At 43.8% G+C, this 23,354-nt stretch overlaps 1 protein-coding gene across 5 annotated transcripts in view; it reads left to right on the forward strand.

Annotated features, from left to right (window-relative positions):
• Positions 1–23,354, forward strand: part of actn1 (actinin, alpha 1) — a 202,430-nt gene that overhangs the window by 26,416 nt on the left and 152,660 nt on the right. The window lies entirely within an intron of this gene.

Genomic DNA, 23,354 nt, shown 5'->3' on the forward strand with positions numbered 1-23,354 from the left:
TGAAATTGAAACCAATGTAGAAGTTCTTGGAATTAAATTAAATGGTAATTCTAACCACATTTAAGAAACATGTAGATGACTATTTGAGTCACTAAAACACGGAAATCTTCAGTCGTGTTATCAAATGCGATCAGAAAAGATGAGCACTCAATGGCTGACAGACATGAAGGAGCCTGTTCATCTTTGCTTTGAAGCCAAAGTATGAGAGTCTCTTCATATTTTTAATTTTTGTAACCTGCATTGCAGAAAGAGGCCTGTTTTTTCTTGTTGTATGACCAGTAAAGCATATATCTCTTGCTCAATCAGTTCCAGGTCCTGCTGCCAAAGGCATAGCAGAAACACACTCTGCATTTCTGGCCTCCACTGTTCAGTGTCTTTGCTTCCAGTTCCCTGAAATTCCTCTGCTCTCCTCCCTCCTTCTATACTTCAACAACGTGTTCAGCCCTGTATGGGATAACACCGACCATCTTCCTTGCCTCTCACTCACTGAATCTCCACATTTGCCCATTTTCTGCAAGGCTTCATATGAATTCCATAACTTCTGGAAGTGACCAAACTTGCATGGTCTTTGAAGGGGAGAAATATATAATGCAGCCACTCCGTTGAGATGTGGTAGAAATTTGCTTTGGCTAAATGGGGACAAATCCGTGGCTCCGTGTGAGATGTTGGGAAAAAAAGATCTGTGCTTAAATCCCGAAGTATATTACTTCAGGATTTGGCATGGTATTCACTTGTCAAACAAAATGGACAACATAAAATTAGAAAAGAAAAAACATACAGAAATACAGAATGTTGTGCAGATCTTGACAATTGAACAACAGAGAGAGTAGTCGAAATGGAAGATAGGAATTTGCAAGGGATTTATACAATCTACACAATGCACTGTTTTGCTGGAGAAAGAAGGGTGGATAGGTGTAGAGTGGAAGTATTAAAAGCAATAAAATGTGAATAAGGCAATGATGGACAGGTTGATTAATTATTTGACTTCGTTATAGATGAAAAAAAACAATATCTTGGATCCTCCCAAGTGCGGAAAACAGGACCTTCAGGCCACCGAGTCTGCATCGACCAGCGATCCCCGCACTTTAGCGCTTTCCTACACGAGGGGCAAATTTTACATTTCTACCAAGCCAATTAACCTACAGATGTGAACGTCTTTTGAGTGTGGGAGGAAACCGAAGTTCCTGGAGAAAACCCACGCAGGTCACAGGGAGAACGTATAAACTCTGTGCAGACAAGCACCCTTAAGCCAGGATCAAACCCAGGTCTCTGGCGCTGTAATAACTCAGCTATTTCCTGTGGCTCCACACAAATCATTTTAAGAGGATCATTCTTTTCCTAGTTATTCTTTTATATCCATAATGTAGTTGTAGAATACTTTTTGGATTCTACTTTACTTACCTGCCAAAGTTATTCCAAGCCAGTTTTGTCTTCCTGGTCTCTCTCATGTGCTTTCTTCATTTCCTGCTTTAATTGTAGTCTGTAAGATATTAAAAAGGAACTTAATAAGGTAGATAAATGAAACAATGTCTTTAGTATCTAAGACAGGGAACTTCAGGATAAATATTAGAACCATACCTCCCTGTTATAATTTGGAAACACTTAGACACAGGTGGCAACAATTAAAAATCCTCTCCTACAAATAACAGCTAATCTGCAAATCTGTAATTGTTTTTAATGAAAGGGAATTAAGGGATATAGGGAAATGGTGCATGGGTTTATAAAATCGGGCAGAATCTCATTACATTGTGCAACAGGATTGAAGAGTTGAATAGCCTGCAACATCTGTTTGTAATTCCATCTTTGCCATTACCACTCGGTTCTGTTTACTGAAATATTGTTAGGATGTATCCTGTTTTAATTGGAGAACCATTTGAATATGATGTCTTCTGCAGTGGGTGGGATTTATAGACAATAGACAATAGGTGCAGGAGTAGGTCATTCGGCCCTTCGAGCCAGCACCGCCATTCAATGTGATTATGGCTGATCATCCCCAATCAGTACCCTGTTCCAGCCTTCTCCCCATATCCCCTGACTCCACTATTTTTAAGAGCCCTATCTAGCTCTCTCTTGAAAGCATCCAGAGAACCTGCCTCCACTGCCCTCTGAGGCAGAGAATTCCACAGACTCACCACTCTCTGTAAGAAAAAGTGTTACCTCGTCTCTGTTCTAAATGGCTTACTCCTTATTCTTAAACTGTGGCCCCTGGTTCTGGATTCCCCCAACATCGGGAACATGTTTCCTGCCTCTAGTGTGTCCAAGCCCTTAACAATCTTATATGTTTCAATGAGATACCCTCTCATCCTTCTAAACTGCAGAGTGTACAAGCCCAGCTGCTCCATTCTCTCAGCATATGACAGTCCCGACATCCCGGCAATTAACCTTGTAAACCTACGCTGCACTCCCTCAATAGCAAGAATGTCCTTCATCAAATTAGGGGACCAAAACTGCACACAATACTGCAGGTGTGGTCTCACTAGGGCTCTGTACAACTGCAGAAGGACCTCTTTGGTCCTATATTCGATTCCTCTTGTTATAAAGACCAACATGCTATTCACTTTCTTCACTGCCTGCTGTATCTGCTTGCTTACTTTCATAGACTGATGTACAAGGACCCCCCAGATCCCGTTGTACTTCTCCTTTTCCCAACTTGACGCCATTTAGATAGTAATCTGCCTTCCTGTTTTTGCTACCAGTGGATAACCTCACATTTATCCGCATTAAACTTCATCTGCCATGCATCTGCCCACTCCCCCAACCTGTCCCAGTCACCCTGCATTCTCATAGCATCCTCCTCACAGTTCACACTGTGTCATCTGCAAATTTGCTAATGTTACTTTGAATCCCTTCATCCAAATAATTGATGTATATTGTAAATAGCTGCAGTCCCTGCACCGAGTCTTGCGGTACCCCACTAGTCACTGCCTGCCATTCTGAAAGGGACCCGTTAATCCTTACTCTTTGTTTCCTGTCTGCCAACCACTTCTCTATCCATGTCACACCCAGAGACGCACGCAGTGATACGCACGCACATGCGCACACGCAGAGACCCACACACACACGCAGGGACACACACGCACGCACGCAGGGACACACACGCACACGCAGACACTAACAAGCAGACACGCGCACACACAGACACGCACACACGCAGAGACACGCGAACGCAGAGGTACTTCAAAAAACCTGCTCTGCGAATGCAAAGGGAATATATTTGACATTCAAAAGAAATATATTCAAAGAATAGGTTAATGTTTCACATGCTCTGAATTATAATGAAGATTTAAGTCTGAAAAATTTGTATGTTAACTTTCTTTGACTTTTGAGTCCAATATATGCAAAGTATTATTTCACCTCCAACACTATATATTACTGCATCAAAAGAGACTATTTCATCAGCTGCCTTGCCTATTTGCATTCCTGCATCTTGCCATTCTAATGTCTGTTTCCAAAGATTGCCTGTAGTCCCTCCTGTATTATCAAGATGGATTGGTACTAAGATGTTATTTTGTTGTGTTAATAACCAATGAAACCAGATCAACAATGACTAATTAGTATATTCAAGCAATCCCTGCATGGAGCCTCAGCATTTGGTAAGCAGATGAAACGTCCTAATTGAATAATGTTCAGCAGAGAAACTATAAAAATAAATAGCTCACCATGATGGTTAAAGTCAATCTTTCTGTTAAGCCAAACCTGCCACGCGTTCTTCTTTAGAAATGGGGATCGTGGTTTATCGTGACCATAATACAACAGTTAGATAAGTAATGTGTCTACAAACTGCTCATGATGTGCAACTAAATGTAGGGGGAAGAGTGAATGAGTTAGATGTGGCATTCTCCTGCAGATGTTTTGAAGTGGTGTTGGAGTCTTTCCAAATAAATGTATGGTTGAAAATAAATTGATACATTTGTTTCGCATGTGTTCACAATTTATAATTTGGGAAATTATGGGAAATGATTCCCACATGCATCCCAATGCACTGTAAACTTGGTCTGTGTTATATTGTATATCAAAGTGTGATTATAAACTTAGGACATGTCTAGTTTAGCGATACGGTGTGGAAATAGGCCCTATGGCTCAGAGCCCACTAGTTCACACGAGTTCTGTGTTATCCCACTTTCTCGTCCACTCAATACACCGTAGAGCCAACTTTACAGAGGCCAATTAACCTACAGGCCAAGGTTAATTGGGACCAAGGGACAACGAAAAGCTGCTGAGTTACAAAGTGGCAAACGATGTAAAACATTAGATGAGTAGGAAGCTGGTTAAGGGCCTGTCCCATTTACGCGTCATCATTTACGCGTCATCGTTTACGCGTCACGACGCACGTAGGCCGTGACGAGCGGTCGTGCACGGTGCCCTAGGATTTTGGTATCTACAAAATCTTCGCGTGCCATCTGCATGATGCGCAAAATGACGCCCAAGTGGGACGGGCCCTTAAGAATGTAGCCAGTGTCGTTAACAATACGATGCACTTTTCACTTGTGGTAACACTTATAATTTTGTTTTTGATAGCTCTGCAAAGATAGTTCATAAGATATAGGAGCAGAATTAGGCCATTCGGCCCAAGGCCCCATACTATATGTGATTACAATCGAACTGTCTACAGTGTACAGATACAGGATAAAGGGAATAATGTTTTGTGCAGGGTAAAGTCTAAAGCAAGAGAGTCCGAGAGCCACCAATGAGGTCGATGGTTGCTCAGGACCGCTCTCCAGTTTTTGAAAGGATGTTTCAGTTGTCTGATAACAGCTGGGAAGAAGCTGTCCCTGTATCTGGAGCTATGTGTTTCCATACGTCTGTACCTCTTCCCTGATAGGGGAGAGGAGAGAGTGACTGGAGTGAGGCTGGTCCTTGATTCTGCTGGTGGCCTTGCCAAGCCAGCGTGAAGTGAAGGCCACAAACATTGAATGTTCTCATTTCTGGCAACCTGCTCCCCTTCAGCCCCTCTATCCACCAATACCCTGCCACATATATACATCTTGCCCTCAACACCCTGTCCCCTCTCACCCAGCTTCTTCCCCACCCCCTCCGCACCCACACACTCATCCCACCGGGTCCCTTCCCGCCTGCTCTTCTCATCTTCCTCCCTCATTTGGTCCCTCACTCCACCTTCTTCACTCACCAGATTCCATCATCTACAGCCCCTGGTTACCTCCACCTACCATCTCCCAGTCTGTGTCATTATCTCCTCTCCTCCTTCATCCACTAACCCACCCCTCCTTGTGTCGATCCACCTATTGCTTGCCAGCTTATTCCCCGCCCCTCACTTCTTTCCACCGTCTGTCTCACCTCTACCCTTCCAGTCCAGAGGAAGGTTCTCGACACAACATTATGACTGTCCATTTCCTTCTACAGAAGCTGCCTTGAGGTGCTGTGTTCTGCCAACAGCTTGCTTCCTCTTAACTCCAGTTTCCAGCATCTGCAGTCATTTGTGCCTTTCTGAATAATCTTTATGGCAGCATCTATGGAGCGAAGGAAAAGGTGACGTTTCGGGTCGAGACCCTTCCTCAGACTCGAAATTAAAAACCTAGCATGTTTCATTCAAATACAACATTTAGTCAGTGTATCGTAATCAGGAAAAGGTGGAGAGAACAGCAACCCTGAAACAACAGTGCTGTTAGAAATGATACTAAAGGAACACAGAACCTCTTTTCCTGGCCGCTACATGTTGTGGTATGCAGCACTCGGCTACAAAGCTGACTCTGTGTATGACTTTGGCTTGCTTTCTGTTCAACAAGTCTCAGGGCGATATTGTCGAAATAAAGGCTGCCAAAACAGTCTTCTGCTATCCAAGTTTTTGACATCTTTTCCGTACCACAATCTGAAGTACTCATTTAAAATGAGTTGTATCAGATTACATACTCCCTCTGTAAGATATCTTCCTGTCCTGTCCACATTTTGGTGAAACATTTACCGTTTGGTGAGATCTCTATGTATTTTACACATTGCAGTCCTAAAACATACAGAGACTAGTATTCATTGTAATCTTCTGTTAATTGTGCCTAGTAATTTGTCCCCTTTTAACCTCCTGCCTGCAAATAGATGAATAGTCCCTGTTGTCTGTTTAGTTCAGAGATACAGCAGAGATGCAGCTTCACAAACTGTTTGTGATCCCCGCACACTAACACTATCCTATACACACTAGGGGCAATTTAAAATTTTACCAAAGCCAAATAACCTGTAAACATGCACGTCTTTGGAGTGTTTGAGGAAACCGGAGCACCCGGAGAAAACCTACGGGTTTTCCTTTGTACAAACTTTGTACAAACTTTGTACAGACAGCGCCCATAGCCAGGATCGAGCCCGGGTCTCTGGTGCTGTAAGACAGCAACTACCTCTGCGCCACTGCGGTGCGCTCTGATATGTTTATGTACTGCTGAAAGCAGTGTGTGCACACATTTGTAAAGTTTAATCTTTTCTGCTGGTGGGAGCTTTTATCGATTATAATTTAGAATATGTGACTACATTGCATGACTGGTTGTTGCTCTAACTTCAACAATATAATTATTGCCCATGTAAAATTGACATGAAAAGGTTACCTTATGTGCTGCTGCTGTCAAAGCAAATTAACCAATTGGCGAGCTGTGTACAGGCAATAAATGATCTTATGCTGATGAGCTGTGAATTGCCCGCGAGAATGGCACCCTGGTCACTCCCTCTTCTCCCCGCTCCCATCAGGCAAGAGGAACAGAAGTGTGAAAACGCACTCCTCCAGATTCAGGGACAGTTTCTTCCCAGCTGTTATCAGGCAACTGAAACATCCTATCAACAACATGAGAGAGTGGTCCTGAGCTACTATCTACCCTACTGGAGACCAATAGACTATGTTTAATCGGACTTTATCTTGCACTTAACTTTATTCCCTTTATCCTGTATCTGTACTCTGTGAACGGCTCGATTGTAATCATGTATTGTCTTTCTGCTGATTGGAGAGCACGCAACAAAAGCTTTCCACTGTACCTCAGTACACGTGCCATTAAACTAAACTCAACGTGATCTTTGTTAAATTCTCCCTGTTGCTTTATATAATTTTCCCCACAGTATTCCATCCAGTAAATCACCAACATAAGCTAATGTTTGCAGAAACCTCCTGATTTATCACACCAGAATGATTTGCACTGCCTTTGCTGCAGAAAGTTCAAAGTTACAGTTTGTTGCTCTCAAATGAATGAAAAGTGTGTATGAAGTCAATAGCTTATAGATCTCAATGTAGAAACAAGGAACTGCAGATGCTGGTTTAAAAAAATGACAAGTGCTAGAGTAATAGGTGACGAAACCCTTCTGAAGAATGCATTGATCGACGGGTGAAGGATCCTGACCCGAAACATCGCCTATCCATGGTCTCCAGAGATCGTGCCTGACTTGCTGATTACCCCAGCTCTTTGTGTCTTTTTCAGCTTGTAGAGCTCCATTTTTTAAAAACATACTTTTCCTTTATAAATCCCGATGTCTAAATTTATAACGGTGGCAGCCATGTTGGTCACTTTGCGATTGCAATTTATCCAGTGTCTACATTGGTAGTAAGTAGAATGATAACACCAACAATCTGCATAGATTATACAAACGGTGGAATTTATAATGGAACAAATGCATGATAAGCAAACTGAATTCATCAGCACAATCTGGGCTTTTACTCTTGGCTCCCTTTCCCTATTTCCTTACAACATAGGGGGCCTGTGTTGAACATTGTCATTTCCCTTGTTTTGTACCAGATGAGTGATTGACCCCAGCATATTAACAAGTGACTTCTGTCAATTAATTTTCCATAGTAGATCTCCATTGGAAATCTAGATTGGATACAGCGGGTATAATTTCAAAAGCTTGGAATTTTATTTAATACCGTGGGCAGTGACAGACCTAAAAGGGTCATGAACAAGTGAAGTGTGCAGATGCATAGCAGTTGAAATTTAATTCACGGAAGTATGAATAATGAAAGGGAAAATGAGGATGAATATAAATCACTGTGATTTTAAAGGGGAACAGAAGCTAGTGAAAACTGGGGTTGATATGCAAAAGTCCTTTGAAGGCAGCAGGGTGTGTCTGATTGCTTTTAGACGGCATATTGGATCTTTTGTGCTACAGAGTACAAAAGCAGGGCAGGTCTGGTGAGCCTGTGTAAAGTGTGGTTAGGCTTTTAACTGGAGTACCTGTATTAGTTTTGAGATACAATGTGAAAACAGGCCCTTCAGTCCACCGAATCCATACCAACCATCGATCACCTATACACTTGTTCTATGTTACCATATATATTAATGATATGGAAGAGGGAATTAGGAGCAACACTAGCAAGTTTGCGGATGACACAAAGCTGGCTGGCAAGGTGAACTGTGAAGAGGATGTTAGGAGGGTGCAGGGTGACCTGGACAGGTTGAGTGAGTGGGCAGATGCGTGGCAGATGCAGTATAATATAGATAAATGTGAGGTTATCCACTTTGGCGGCAAAAATAAGGGGGCAGATTATTATCTCAATGGGGTTAGGTTAGGCAAGGGGGAGGTGCAGCGAGACCTGGGCGTCCTTGTACACCAGTCACTGAAAGTTGGTGTGCAGGTACAGCAGGCAGTGAAGAAAGCTAATGGAATATTGGCCTTCATAACAAGAGGATTTCAGTATAGGAGTAAAGAGGTTCTTCTGCAGTTGTATAGGGCTCTGGTGAGATCACATCTGGAGTATTGTGTCCAGTTTTGGTCTCCGAATTTGAGGAAGGACATCCTTGTGATTGAGGCAGTGCAGCGTAGGTTCACGAGATTGATCCCTGGGATGGCGGGACTGTCGTATGAGGAAAGATTGAAAAGATTAGGCTTGTATTCACTGGAGTTTAGAAGGATGAGGAGGATCTTATAGAAACATATAAAATTATAAAAGGACTGAACAAGCTGGATGCAGGAAAAATGTTCCCAATGTTGGGCGAGTCCAGAACCAGGGGCCACAGTCTTAGAATAAAGGGGAAGCCATTTAAGACTGAGGTGAGAAAAAACTTTTTCACCCAGAGAGTTGTGAATTTGTGAAATTCTCTGCCACAGAGGGCAGTGGAGGCCAAGTCACTGGATGGATTTAAGAGAGAGTTAGATAGAGCTCTAGGGGCTAGTGGAGTCGAGGGATATGGGGAGAAGGCAGGCACGGGTTATTGATTGGGGACGATCAGCCATGATCACAATGAATGGCGGTGCTGGCTCGAAGGGCCGAATGGCCTCCTCCTGCACCTATTTTCTATGTTTCCATGTTTTCCCACTTTCACATCCTATGGGCAATTTACAGAAATCAATTAACCTACAAATCTGCAAGCCTTTGGAATGTGGGAGCAGCCAGAGAAAACCAATGCAGTCATAGGGAGAACGTGCAAACTCCGCTCAGACAGCACCTGGATCTCGAGCGCTGTGAGGCAGCAGCTCTACCGCTGCATGAATGTACTGCCCAAATTGCATTGAGTTCTGAGAGCCACGAGGAGCAGGGTGAAGAGGAGCTTTACTAACCACTGCATCAAGCACTGCGTACACCAAACCAAACTCCCCTGCAAATGGTCAGAGGCTTTCAGCAGCGGTTAACTTCACATACCTTGGCAACACTCGCTCAAGACTGGTCAAAATTGAAGATGAAGTCAATGGCAGGATAGCAAAAGCCAGTTCTGCTTTTGGAAGACTGAGAAGTAAAGTGTGGGAGTGACAAGGAATTGGCTTAAAGACCAAGTTGATGGTGCAGTGCATTGTTGTCCTACCCACCTTACCCAATGCTTGCTGGGCAGTGTACAGTGCATGGCAGATGTGTACAGTGCACGGCAGATGTGGACAATGCATGGCAGATGTGCTTAACCATTCCTATGTGAACTGTCTGTGTAGAACTCTTCACAGCAATCGGCAAACCAAGATTCCAGGCACACACACATTTTGCCCCAGACAAAACACTCCACCATCTACCAATGAAGAGCCAAACAGCATAGAAACAGGCCCTTCAGCCCAACTTGTTCATGCTGACCAAGATGCCCCATCTACACTAGTCTCACCTGCCCGTGTTTGGCCCATATTCCTATTCCTTTCCTATCGACATACCTGTCCATCTGTCTTTTAAATTAAAGAATTGGTGAAAGAATCACAGATCGGGTGGGCAGGACACCTCGGAAGCTTGTGTAGGGAAGGAACTGCAGATGCTGGTTTATACCGAAGATAGACGCAAAATGCTAGAGTAACTCAGCTGCTCAGTCAGCATCTCTGGAGAAAAAGAATATGTGATGTTTTGGGTCGAACCCCTTCTTCAGACTGAAAGTAGAGGTGGGGGAAATAAACTGGAGGTGAGAAAGAGGCAAACCAAATCTGGGCCGGCAACAGATGATCTCAGGATTGGTGGAGCCCATAATGGCCCGTTGTTGGCTGGGGAAGGTGCGATAACAAGGGATACAAGGATGGAGACACTGGAACTGGTGGGACAACTAGGGCAGGGGAGTTGGGGGGGAGGTTTTCCAGCAACAGATGACTTCTGGATGGGTGGAGCCCATAATGTTTGATGACAGAATACCAAAGCAACTCATTGCTGGAGAGTCTATGACCACGTGCTGGACAGAAAAAGAGATTCAATGTTTCTCTCAGAATAGATATGAAATACTGGAGTAACTCAGTGGGACAGATAGCATCTCTGGAGAGAATAAATGGGTGACGCTTTTTGTGTCTATCTTTGGTTTAAACCAGCATCTACAGTTCCTTCTTACACCTTCTGTGTTGCATGGTACTGTGATGATGTTTCCAGTGTGAGCTTGTGTGAGCATTACAATTGCACCCTCCCACCAGTGAGGGTGCTCAGAATCAGAATCAGAATCAAATTTATTTGTCATTTGGACCCCTGGAGGTCCAAACGAAATGCCGTTTCTGCAGCCATACATAACACACACAAATAGACCCCAGACACAACATAATTACATTTAACATAAACATCCATCACATAACTGTGATGGAGGCAAATAAACGTATCTCTCCACTGCACTCTCCCCCCCCGCTGTCAGAGTCAAAGTCATGGCCCCCGGCTGGCAATGGCGATTGTCCCGCGGCCATTGAAGCCACGCCGGGTGGTGCGAGGTCGCACACCGGGTCTTGGTGTTGGAGCCCCTGGTGTGCGCTCGCAAAGTCCACAGCCATTCCAGCCGCGCGGGGCAGTGGTGGCAGGCCCCGCTCCAGGAGCTCTTCGACCCCGCAACTCGGGCGGGAGGAGTCGCCGCCGCAGAAGCCCCGAAAAGCGGTCTCCCCCCAGGGAGCCGTGGGCTCGGCGCCGTCGTCCACAGACCTGTAGAGAGCCTCCGACTCTCCGGGCAGCAGCAGCAACAGCAACAGCAGCAGCAGCAGCAGCAGCAGCAGCACCAGCAGCACCAGCAGCAGCAACAGCAGCAACAGCAGCAACAGCACCAGCAGCAACAGCACCAGCAGCATCAGCAGCAGCAGCGCTCCTCCACCGCTCCGGACCCGGCAGCCCCACGACGTTGACGGTGAGTCGGCAGCCGAGTCCCCGGCTTCTTCCCGTTGGAGGCCGCTCCTCGTTGCGGCCTCAACGACGACTGAGACCCAACGAGAAAAGGTCGGGTCTCAGTGCAGGGAGAGATTCAAAAAGTTTCCCCCTCCCTCCCACCCCCCCACACACACACCCCAACATAAAATAACAAACACTACATGAAAACACAGACAAAAAATAATAAAAACGCGGACAGGCTGCAGAGGCCGCTGCTGGCCAGAGCCGCGCCGCCTACCGGTAGCGTTAATCATGCTGTGGTGGAGAATATTTGTTTTCACCTCATCCTCAGCCCATACTTATAGGGTGATTTCACCAAAGGTCAAATGAGCGTAGATATCCCCTCACGTGACCGAAAAATTTAACTGGAGGACATATGTCACTTCCGGTACATGTTAGTGAATGGGGAAACACGCACTTTTACACCCGTTAAAAACACGGAAAACGGCCGATATTTGAGCTGAAATTTTCTGTGCTAGTCGGGGTGACCGTGAAGCACAGCGACCTAAATTTTCAGGCAAAGGTCCAAAATATCGGGAATTTTCACGAACTGAAGGTGGAAAAACAGCGGAAGTGCTTAGCAGACATTTGCCGTGGAGATTTAAAGGTCCAAAATATCGGGAATTATCGCGTTTGCTCGCTGAATTTCATCAAAAGTAAGTCAATAATGCCTTACTTTTGATGAAATTCAGCGAGCAAACGCGATAATTCCCGATATTTTAGACCTTTAAATCTCCACGGCAAATGTCTGCTAAGGACTTCCGCTGTTTTTCCACCTTCAGTTCCTTCTTGTAATTACCTTACTTTCTATCTTTTTTTTGCCTGAAATTTTAGGTCGCAGTGTTTAATGGTCATCCCAACTGGCACAGTAAATTGCAGCTCAAAAACTGACCGTTTTCGATGTTTTTAACGGGTGGGAAAGTGTGTGTTTTCCCATTCACTAACATGTACCGGATGTATAGCATGCACTCCAGTTGAGATTTTCGGTCACGTGGGTGCGGATCTACGCTCCAGTGACCTTTCGTGAAATCACCCTATAGAGTAATTTGTATTCAAAATGTTTATTTCTGCTTCCTCAATTGGAGTGACAAAAAATAATATAAATTGTATTTTATTGAAATTGCAGAAAGCATACATTTTGTGCCTTCATTGTGGTTCAGTTATCTCCTGGCTGCTAATCACTTCACAGTTAAATTTTTAGTTTCGACTCTACATATGCAATTCTGCGATAGATGATAAGGAAGGTAATTTTAAAACCACATTTCAAATTTATCTGGTTTTGGTCTGAATGAGCACTAATGGATTTCCAGAATATAGCAAGGCTGACAACAAGTGGGTTTACAAGGAATTGTGAACGTGGCTCTATTACCGCTTTGTTCTGGCTGAATATGATTAACAGAATGAATTATGCCCTATTCTGTGTCATCCTTTTGGGGGAAAAAAAGGTCTTGCACAGCTCTGATAATGAGGAACATGGGTGTGGAGGATTTGATGCCTGACCAGATGAGTTTTTCCAGCTTTTTGTAGGTATCTTTGCTGGTTTTCATCATTGCAGTGGCGATGTGAGAACCAATCGCCCAGGTCTTGCTGAGAAGCTCCTTCACCATCAGCTTTAAGCTCTTGTGATGCCTCTGTCAGCATCCCATCACCTTTACTAATTAAATATTATTATCTTTTAAAATGATCGACGGGTTGCCTCAAAACACACAGAACCACAGTGGAAGCAAGCCTTCCTTGAACCCCTGGACTTCCCCGTGGAACTACTGCCTTTTGCCAGCGAGAGTCAACCTACTGACTTGGAGGCGATCAGTGAGGAACCCTGAGACTACAGGAATATTCACTTTGTTATTGCCCGTGCATTTGGTCTTTGCTCGATCTCATGGCACTGTTTGAAGAAATGGTTGCTTCATGGTAACTGAACTGTCCTGTGAAACACTAGAGTATAGTTTTGGATAAAGTAACCTTACAAATCCTATGGTGTTTGTGTAACAGTGTTTTTGTTGCCAATGTAACAGAAGTTCCAGCACTTCAGAAGTAATCAATTATGTAAACATTCTGAATAGTTTTGGCACAATCAGATGCTATAAAAGGCGATGCTTTATTTTGTTAAATCGAGTGCATTGTCATATTCACCAGTACAGTGAGGTACAGGGACAATGAAGATCTTGCTTGCGGCAGCATCACAAATCAAAAAAACTCAGGCCACGTATAAAAACATAAATTATTTGTAAATTCTGTGAGACAGTGAAAAGAAAATCGGTCATCCACGCAAAGTGCAATTGGTAAACAAGCCTACGGAAGTTTCAAGAGGTTGTCTGTAGTGTTCCACGGCTGAGCTGGGTTAGGATTGTGCAGGTTGATTCAAAAACCCACCGTGGGTGCTGGAGGTGTGTCGAGGATGCGCTGCCGAAGATCAGAAGGTCCCTGTGTTGGAGTGGGGGGGGTCATCGAGAGAACAAATAGGGACCCGGGGGACGCACCAAAAATGAAGATGGACCATTGGGACGGCACGGAACACTGTGTAACGTTGTCAGTGCCTGATACTCTTTGCATACTTCGTGTCTGGCATGCAAAACAAAGAATTTCACTGTGACCTGTCACATGTGATAATAAAATATCAATCATTCATTCATAGTTGTTGGGGTGTAGCTGTTCCTGAACCTGGTGGTGTGGGACTTCAGGCATTGTACTCTGGTCTGATGGTAGTCGTGAGAATAGAGCATGGCCCAGATGGAGATCTTTGAATGGTGTTGCCTCACTTGTGGTAGTGACTCTTGTAGATGCTTTTGACAGTGAGAAGAGCTGTGCCTTTGGTGGACTGGGCTGAGGCCCACACTCTCTGCAGCCACTTGCGTTCCTATGTGTTGGACTTGATGTGTTTGAATTGATGCGAATTGAATTGACATCTGACTGGTTGCTGTGAGGCAGCGGACTTGTCGAAGTTTGGAATATTTGAAGACACGGTGGCACTGTGGCACAGCGGTAGAATTGCTGCCTTCCTGCGCCAGAGATCCGAGTTCGATCCTGACTCCGGGTGCCGTCTGTATGGAGTTTACCCGTTCACCCCGTGACCTGCGTGGGTTTTTTTCTGCTGCTCCAGTTTCCCCTCTCACTCCAAAGACGTACAGATTTATAGGTCAATTGGCTTTGTTAAAAATTGTAAATTGTCTCTCGTGTGTAGGATAGTGCTAGTGCACGGGGATGGCGAGGACTCGCTGGGCCGAATGGCCGGTTTCCACTCTGTATCTCGAAACTAAACATACAAAATCTCATTACACCTCTAAGTAAGTGGAAGCACTGCCGTGCCTTCCTTTAATTGCATCCATGTGTTGGATGTGAGATGTTAACCCCTCCCCCCCCCGGGAATTTGAAGCTGCTGACTCTCTCCAACGCCAACTTACCATTGCAAACTGGCATAGACACTAAACGTTGGAGTAACTCAGCGGGACAGGCAGCATCTCTGGAGAGAAGGAATGGGTGACGTTTCTCTCCAGAGATGCTACCTGTCCCGTTGAGTTACTCTTGCATTTTTTTCTATCCGGTTTAAACCAGCATCTGCAGTTCCTTCCTACACATTGAAAAGTGGCACGTGATCTCCTAACTTCCCTTTTCTGAAGTCGATGATTAGTCCCATTGTTTTATTGACACTGCACAGAGGTGGTTGTTGCAACATCACCTGAGTCTCATCTCCCCTGTATGCTGATTCATCAGCACCTGTGATTTGGCCAACAACAGTGGTGTTGGTGGTGAATTTTTAATGGCATTGGAGCTGTGCCATGCAGCCATGGGTGTGAGAAGGGTAGAGCAGTAAACAAAGCATGCAGCCATGAGGTGCATCCATGCTGATGGTCAGTGAGGAGATATTACTACCGACCCACACTGATTGAGGTCTACAGATGAGGAAGTCAAGCATCTAGTTGCAAAGCGAGGTACAGAAGCTCAGGTCTTAGAGCTCGGTGATGAGTTTGGAGAGGATTATTGTTTTAAACAATAGTCGATGTAGTCGATGACATATTGTTCCTGTTGTGCAGATAGTCCAGAGCAGAGGGGAGAGCCGGTGAGATAGTATCTGATGTTGATTAGTACGGGTGTCAGAGGTTATGGGGAGAGGATAGGAGACTGGGGTTAGGAGGGAGAGATAGATCAATCAGGATTGAATGGCGAAGTAGTCTTGATGGGCCGAATGGCCTAATTCTGCTCAGTTCCTCATGACCTTATGCGATAGGCAAACTTTAGCGATAGGCAAACTGAAGTGGATCCAGGTTGATTCAGAAGCTGAAGTTGATATGCGCATAACCAACGTATCGAAGCACTTCATTATATTGTTTTAGGACAATAGTCATTAAGGCAGATGGGAACCTAAAATGTAGAACCAATACATCGCACAGGTCTTTGGCTCTCAGCCAAGTATGGGCTGGAAGTTTGCTTGGATTCATCCTCTTGCAGATTGCTTTGACATCAGCCCCAGAGAGTGAGATACCAGTGATGTCGGGGTGCGTGTAGGTGTGTCATTGGTCTCCATTTCCAAGCATGCATCATTGGCATTGAGCTCACTAGGAAGTGACGTGTCACACTTGATAAGCTGCTTGTTTGCTCGCCTGTTCAACAGTCTTAATTGAAATAGGAAACAATCAGACTAGTGAAATATCGCCAAAGGTCATAAAATCGTATTTGCTTTACCCTGATTCATGTTAATGATTTTTCTTCAGGCCCTATTTCCTCTTTCTGAAGTACACCAAGTTTGAAAGCTTTCTTAGTCACATTTGTTCAAACATCATTTTTCTCCATTTACTGATCAGTGAGCTTTGTTATTGGTATATGTTGTTATTGTACATTGGTGTTGGATGAGATTTATCGTACACTGGAAATATTCCTGGAGTGATTAATATTGCAACCTTTTATTTTTGACTATTGCAAAATACTTATGAAAATGCAGAACATGCTTATCCCCTCAGCTGGAACTTGGGTCTGCAGTCTGATCCTGCGTAGTACCAGAATTGGGGAGATATATTTTAAAACAGCAGATTGAAGACTTTATGAAATTGGAGTGTTTAAGAAAGAACTGCAGATGCTGGAAAAATCGTAGGTAGACAAAAATGCTGGAGAAACTCAGCAGGTGAGGCAGCATCTATGGAGAGAAGGAATAGGCGACGTTTCGGGTCGAGACCCTTTAACCTGTATCTGTACACTGTGGATGGCTTGATTGTAATCATATAGTCTATGAAAGGATTGCAGATGACAAAAGGCGTTTCACTGTACCTTGGTACACATGACAATAATATAAAGTAAACTAAACTGATATACAGGAAAGACACGTGGCTAGATTGCTATTAACAGTAGGAAAGCCTAAATTCTTTCCCAGGTTTGGTGGGGTTCAGGTGTAATGTTGACACTATTGTCATAATGCAGATTGGTTGGTCAAACCGAGCACCAAAATATCATAGAGATACAAGAGATTGGAGATGCTGGAATCCGTGGTTTTAAAAACAAAGAGCAGGTGGGGGAACTCAGCAGGCACCGAAATAACATTCCAGGGCATGCATGCCCCTTGTGACAGTATAATGGCCCTGTCCCACGATGCGAGTTCATTCAAAAGCTCTCCCGAGTTTAAAAAAAAATCAAACTCGTGGCAAGCATGGAGAATGAATGTAGCGGGTAGGTCGGAGCTCGGGGACGTCTCTTAGCGGCTCATAACGCTAACGGCTGATACTCGGGAAGACTCGCTTACGGCAGGTAAGCTCGGGAAGACTCGTGAAGATTTTTCAACATGTTGAAAAATGTCCACGAGAGCCCCGAGTCCCGACGAGTTGCCATTACCGTAAATCTCCGAGTTCGAATCAGGGCAAACTCGAGAGAACTCTTTGAATGAACTCGTCCAGTGGGACAGGGCTTTAAAGGAGGTGTTTCCCAAAGCAATTCTCCTTCAGACCTCTGATCTTTATCAAGGGCTCAGGAATCTTACGGGCCTGTCCTACGTGACGAGTTTTTTGGTGACTGCCGGCATCATTGACTGACGTATCAGGTCACCGTAAAATTCACGGCGTGATGCGTCGTGACGCGGCATGATGACGTTTGATGCACGGTGTTTTTTCAAGTGTCGCAACATTTCTTGTTGCCGCTGGATTTTGAAATGTTCAAAATCTTTTGGCAACACTGATATGATTCCGGCAGTCGCCGAAAAAATTGCCGTGGAACAGTCCCTTTAATGTCAACTCCACTTTCTGTTAATGTCAACTCCACTAATGACTCCTCTGGTTACAGATTCCAGAGGAGCAGCTCATTGGACTATGTGGCTGATTTGGTGGATTGTGTAGATCAATAGATTCTCGTCCGATCTGCTCTGTTCTACAAAGTAGTAATACAGCATGGTGGCCCTTCTGCCCAACTTGCCCACACCGACCAACATGTCCCACGTACACTAGTCCCAGCTGCCTGCATTTGGCCCATGTCCCTCTAATACTGTCCAATCCATTTACTTGTCTAATTGTTTCTTAAATATTGCGATACTCCCTGCCTCAACTACCTCCTCCAGCTCATTCCATACACCCACCACCCGTTGTGTGAAAAAGTTATTAAATCTTTTCCCCTTCACCTTAAACCTATGTCCTCTGGTTCTCAATTCCCCTACTCTGGGCAAGAGACATGTTACATGGGGTCACAGGGCTCTGGGAAAAGGAAAAGCTGTACATTGGTTTCCAGTATCATTTGGGGAATTGGTCAAAACCAGTAAATATTCTTCAAATCCGTTATTCTTGCACATCCTGGCCAAGATCTTCATCCACCATTTTCTCCAGAGATGCTGCCTGACCCGCTGAGTTACTCCAGCATTTTGACTATTTTTGGTATAAACCAACATCTGCAGTTGCTTTTTATTACATTTTACCAACCATATGGTTGCCGCCTTTCCTGCAGAGATAATTGCAATAGTTGATTAATGGTGACGCATATCCAGTGAATATTTTAATTGTGTACAATAAAAGGTAGAGCAGGTTAGGTGGTGACGCTTCATGTGGTGAATTGTGATACTTGTTGTTTGGACTTGCACACGATGACAGGCGTTTGTTTAGCAGTTGTCTAAAGCACTTCTGCCACTTCAGGAATGGACAGGGCAAGTTTGGGATGAGCCAAATTAAAATGGAAACTGTAACAGGTCTCCCGGCCTCTGACTATTCCACGCTGAACGTTCTCCCTTTCCCTGCAATGCACCATCTTCCAACATGCCCCACTAAAAATGAAGAGTTTGTTTGAATAGACACTTTAGCATTACATGTGCTACCCCAAAGCTACCTCTCTGAAGAACAGAGACAAAATTTGATCTCATCGTATGCCATACTTCCTTAACATGGGTGTCGGGTTATGGGGAGAAGACAAGAGAATGGGGTTGAGAGGGAAAGATAGATCAGCCATGATTGAATGGCGGAATAGACGATGGGCCGAATGGCCTATTTCTGCTCTTCTGCATAAGTGATGAACCTATGACCCATCCAAGATGGCATTAAGCAGACTGGGATTGGTTTCATTTATTTCTGTACTGCCTCAGTTTACAGTCGGTTGCCACTGATTTAAGATTGTGTATATAGTAAGAAGTCTATTTGCAAGTAATAAAACGTTCTTTCAGTTGCTTTTTTTTTGTAAAACCCATGCGATATGAAATCTTTCCCATTTAAGGTAAATATGTTCATGCATACTTTTTTTTGATTAGGTAATGTCATGGGATGGCCATCTGCTTACTTTCAGAGTCCAAGGTTAGCACTGATCTTGACTGTGGCGGTGTGTACATGTGTTTTATGTGCGTTAGTGATGAACTGCATTTCAAAGGCAGACTGGCAACTTTTTAATCAAGATGTAGAAAGGTGATAGACAATAGGTGTAGGCCATTCGGCCCTTCGAGCCAGCATCACCATTCAATATGATCATGGCTGATCATCCACAACTGTACCCCGTTCCTGCCCTCTTGCCATATCCCCTGGCTCCACTGTCTTTAAGAGCTCTATCTAACTCTCTCTTGAAAGCATCCAGAGAATTGGCCTCCACTGCCTTCTGAGGCAGAGAATTCAATAGATTCACAACTCTGGGTGAAAGTTTTTCCTCATCTCCATTCTAAATGGCCTACCTCTTATTCTTAAACTGTGGCCTCTTTCTGGATTCCCCTAACATTGGAAACATGTTTCCTGCCTCTAGCGTGTCTAATCCCTTAATAAGCTTATATGCTTCAATAAGATCCCCTCTCATCCTTCTAAATTCCAGAGTATACAAGCCCAGCAGCTCCATTCTATCAACATGATAAATCCACTCCATGTTTCTGCATTTCAAGAGGAGGTATAGATTTCCATATTACCTTATGATATAGTCGGAGGTTATATAGGCCTATCGAGTCTGTGCCAAGCCACAGAACGTTATCCTTCCCCTAATTCCACCGCCCCCTTTTAAGGTATGCTCTTTGCAACTCACCGCACGGAAGAGGCAATTTATAGGGAACGGTTAACCTAATGAGACCAGAGAAATAACGTACAAATTCCACACAGGCAGCTCTAGAGTCATAGAGCTCGGAAACGGGTCCTTCAGCCCAACCCAACCATGCCGACCAAGATAACCCAGCTAAGCCAATCTCATTTCCCTGCGTTTGGCCCATGTCCTTTTAAACCTTTCTTATCCACGTACCTGTCCAAGTATCTTTTAAATGTTGTTATTTACCTGCCTCAACCATATCTTCTGGCAGCTCGTTCATACACAGTGACTGTTTTAGTTCACAAAAGGGCCCAATGCTGGAGTAATTCGGCGGGTCAGGCAGCATCTCTGGAGAACATGGATAGGTGATGTATCGGTTTGAGACCCTTCTTCAGTTTTGTTCACTGTGTCCTCTATTCCCTGCCCTCTCCTGTCTCAGCCACATTATTCCAATTCCATAAATATCATGGTTAGTAAGTATAGTCCATTGTTACTTTTGCCACAGATAATAATTTCCTCTCTTGGAAAATGCGTCTCAGACAGTGGATTTGGATTGAATTCACTGCAAAATTTGACAGCTTTTTTCTGCAAATATGCTTTAAATTTGATTTTGCGATATAGAACCCAAGAGGCACAGCAAAAAGAGGGAGATTTGAGACCAAATGTATTTGGGCCACTGATGGCATGTTTGACTTACTGAAATAAATATGCCTGTCCGCACAATGTTTTGGTATTGATTGGGAGTTTTGTTCACTTTGATACAAGCAAACTGTGATAACTGTTCATCTTTGATTATAAGCATTCTGCAAATGAATAAGTGACCTATAAGTATCGAACAAGCTTCCGGAGGAGGTAGTTGAGGCAGGTACTATTACAATGTTTTAAGAAACATTAAGACTGGTACATGGATAGGGTAGGTTTAGAAGGATATGGGGCAAAAGCAGGCAGGTGGGACTAGTATAGAAGGGGCATGTTAGGCGGTGTGGGCAAGTTGGGCTGAAGGGCCTGTTTCCATGCTGTATGACTACGTACAATTACCTTGGTGCCTGCCTGATATTTGGCAGATACTGTTTTATTTATTGTAAGGGGGAAGTGGTCGGTTGGTCGCTGTGGACAAGTTGGGCTGGAGGGCCTGTTTCCACACTATGACTATCTGCTTTATATTTGGGATACAGTCTGTTGTTTTGGTGCTTTAAACATTGGAAGCACTCTACTGTTGGAAATGTGAATGAATATTTAAGTATTTAAATGCTGTTTTATAAGCTCTCTCTTCTGTGTCCAAGTGAAAATTTGCTGCCTGTTTTTATATGACCGATAATCAAATCCTTTCTGCACCGACAATCAATCAATAATAGATGAACTCAGGACAGACCTGATGTTCAGAACTAATAGAACACAGAACATTGGAACAGCACAGTATCTGGCCCTTTGGCCCATCATTGTCGTAGTGGACACCATGTTAATCTAATTAGTCCCATTTGCCTGTTCACGGTCTGTATGTCTCTGTTCCCTGTCTGCTTATGTGCCAGTCTAAGATGCCTCTTGAATATTGCTATCATCTATGCCTATAAATGGGGACACCACATCAACTCAATTATGCCATTGTGTCTGGCTAATTTAGAACATAGAACATAGAAAAGTACAACACTTTCAACCCTTCAACCTGCCCTTCAACCTTCAAAGTCGGTGCTGAATGTGATGCCAAGACCACCACATATTTGCCTGCACATAACCCATATCCATCCATTCCCTGCATATTCATATGCTTATCCAAAGAATCTCCTTATGAATCTCCCTTAAATTTTGTCCCTTATACCTTTAAAGCTATGCCCTCTAGTATTTGATTTTTCTAATCTAGGAAAAAGATTCTATCCTATCAATGCCTCTCATTTTTATAATTTACTTGTCACCATTATGTAGAACTACATTAAGAAAAATATAGTTATTAATTAATCCAATACTTGACATATGCATGTGTTTTCAGCCAACTGGCAGCTTAATCTGTCGGAACAGATAGACAAAGTGCTGGAGTAACTCAGCTGGTCATGCAGCATCTCTGGAGAAAAAGGATGGGTGATGTTTTGGCTCAGAACCCTTCTTTAGACCGAAAGTGGGGGAGGGGAACTGAAGGTAGGCAAAGGCCAGAATAAATCAGGGTCAGCAACAGATGACCAAGGAAGGGTAGAGCCCACAATGGCCATTGTTGGCTGGGGAAGAGATGAGAATGAGAGGGGCAAAGGGATGCAAACAGTGGAACTAATTGGATGTCCTGAGTGGGAGGGGTGGGAGAGGGGGGGGGGAGAGAGTGAATGCAGGGGTTACTTGAAATTAGAGAAATCAACATTGATACAACAGGGTTGTAAACTGGTGTAATCTGTTGATCAATCATCTGATTGGGCTGTTCAAAACCTTATTCTTTGCTTCTTAACCAATCCTCATCCTCAACACAACTTATCCCTCATAGAATAAATGTATATTCACACAAGCATATTGTCTGCAGTCTGTCTACTGTTATCCCCTCTGCCTCCTGCACACAGAGATACTTGTCCGTACGGTGAGTTTATAAAATGAGTGCAGTGTACACTGAAGTTTGACGCATGTGCACTGAGTGAAACAGTTGGCCACTGTGCCCAGCCCAGGATCGCATTAGTGTTGCATTTGTGTACATGAACTTTCCATCGTAGTGCAGAACTGCCTTACTACATTTGTGAAAACACCGTTCAACCGCATTCAAATGCTACTCGGCTCAATATTACATTGTGCATAAACCGGTTGGTGTTCAGGGTAGTCAGAACTGTCAAATCTCCTCATAACTTTGGTCTCAAATGACTCCCATGAGTCAGGTTTAGCTGCAAATGCTGGAATTTTCATGTCTTCTGTAAAATAAATATATTTTGTTTGTATAATCAAAGTCCTTTCTGCTTCGGTGCAGCCAGAGCCTGAACCTTGAGCTTATAATAGCTTGTCTATTATATTCATGATTGTACGGTTGCTGTTGTAGCTGATTATTTATACACTCTGAAAAATAACTTGACTAGTTTTTTTTGAGGATCAAAGTTCAGTACCCTTGTTGCCAGTTAATGTATTATCTATTTGTTAATTAAATATATTTGATTCTGTTGCCACCTTTCACAAACACATTCTCTTTTGATTCCATAGAAAGGCCTTCCAGGCCATGTACCACATTCTGAGCAATTTGCATCTTGTTTTTTTGCTGCACTGTTTTAATTCTCTGATACGGCAAGGAAGGGAAGCGAAGTGTGTTAATTAGCTGCTGTGTGGCTTTAAAAACAAGTAAATGAATGAATTCCTTTTCAGTGGTCACCTTTTCCAACCTCAGTCATGGCTCACATCACAACGTGATTGATTGAGTTTAGAAGATGTTCTTTATCACCTTATTCCACAAACTGCCCGA

The sequence above is a fragment of the Leucoraja erinacea genome, chromosome 9, assembly GCF_028641065.1.
Source record: "Leucoraja erinacea ecotype New England chromosome 9, Leri_hhj_1, whole genome shotgun sequence".
In the NCBI taxonomy this organism is placed as follows: Eukaryota; Metazoa; Chordata; class Chondrichthyes; order Rajiformes; family Rajidae; genus Leucoraja; species Leucoraja erinaceus.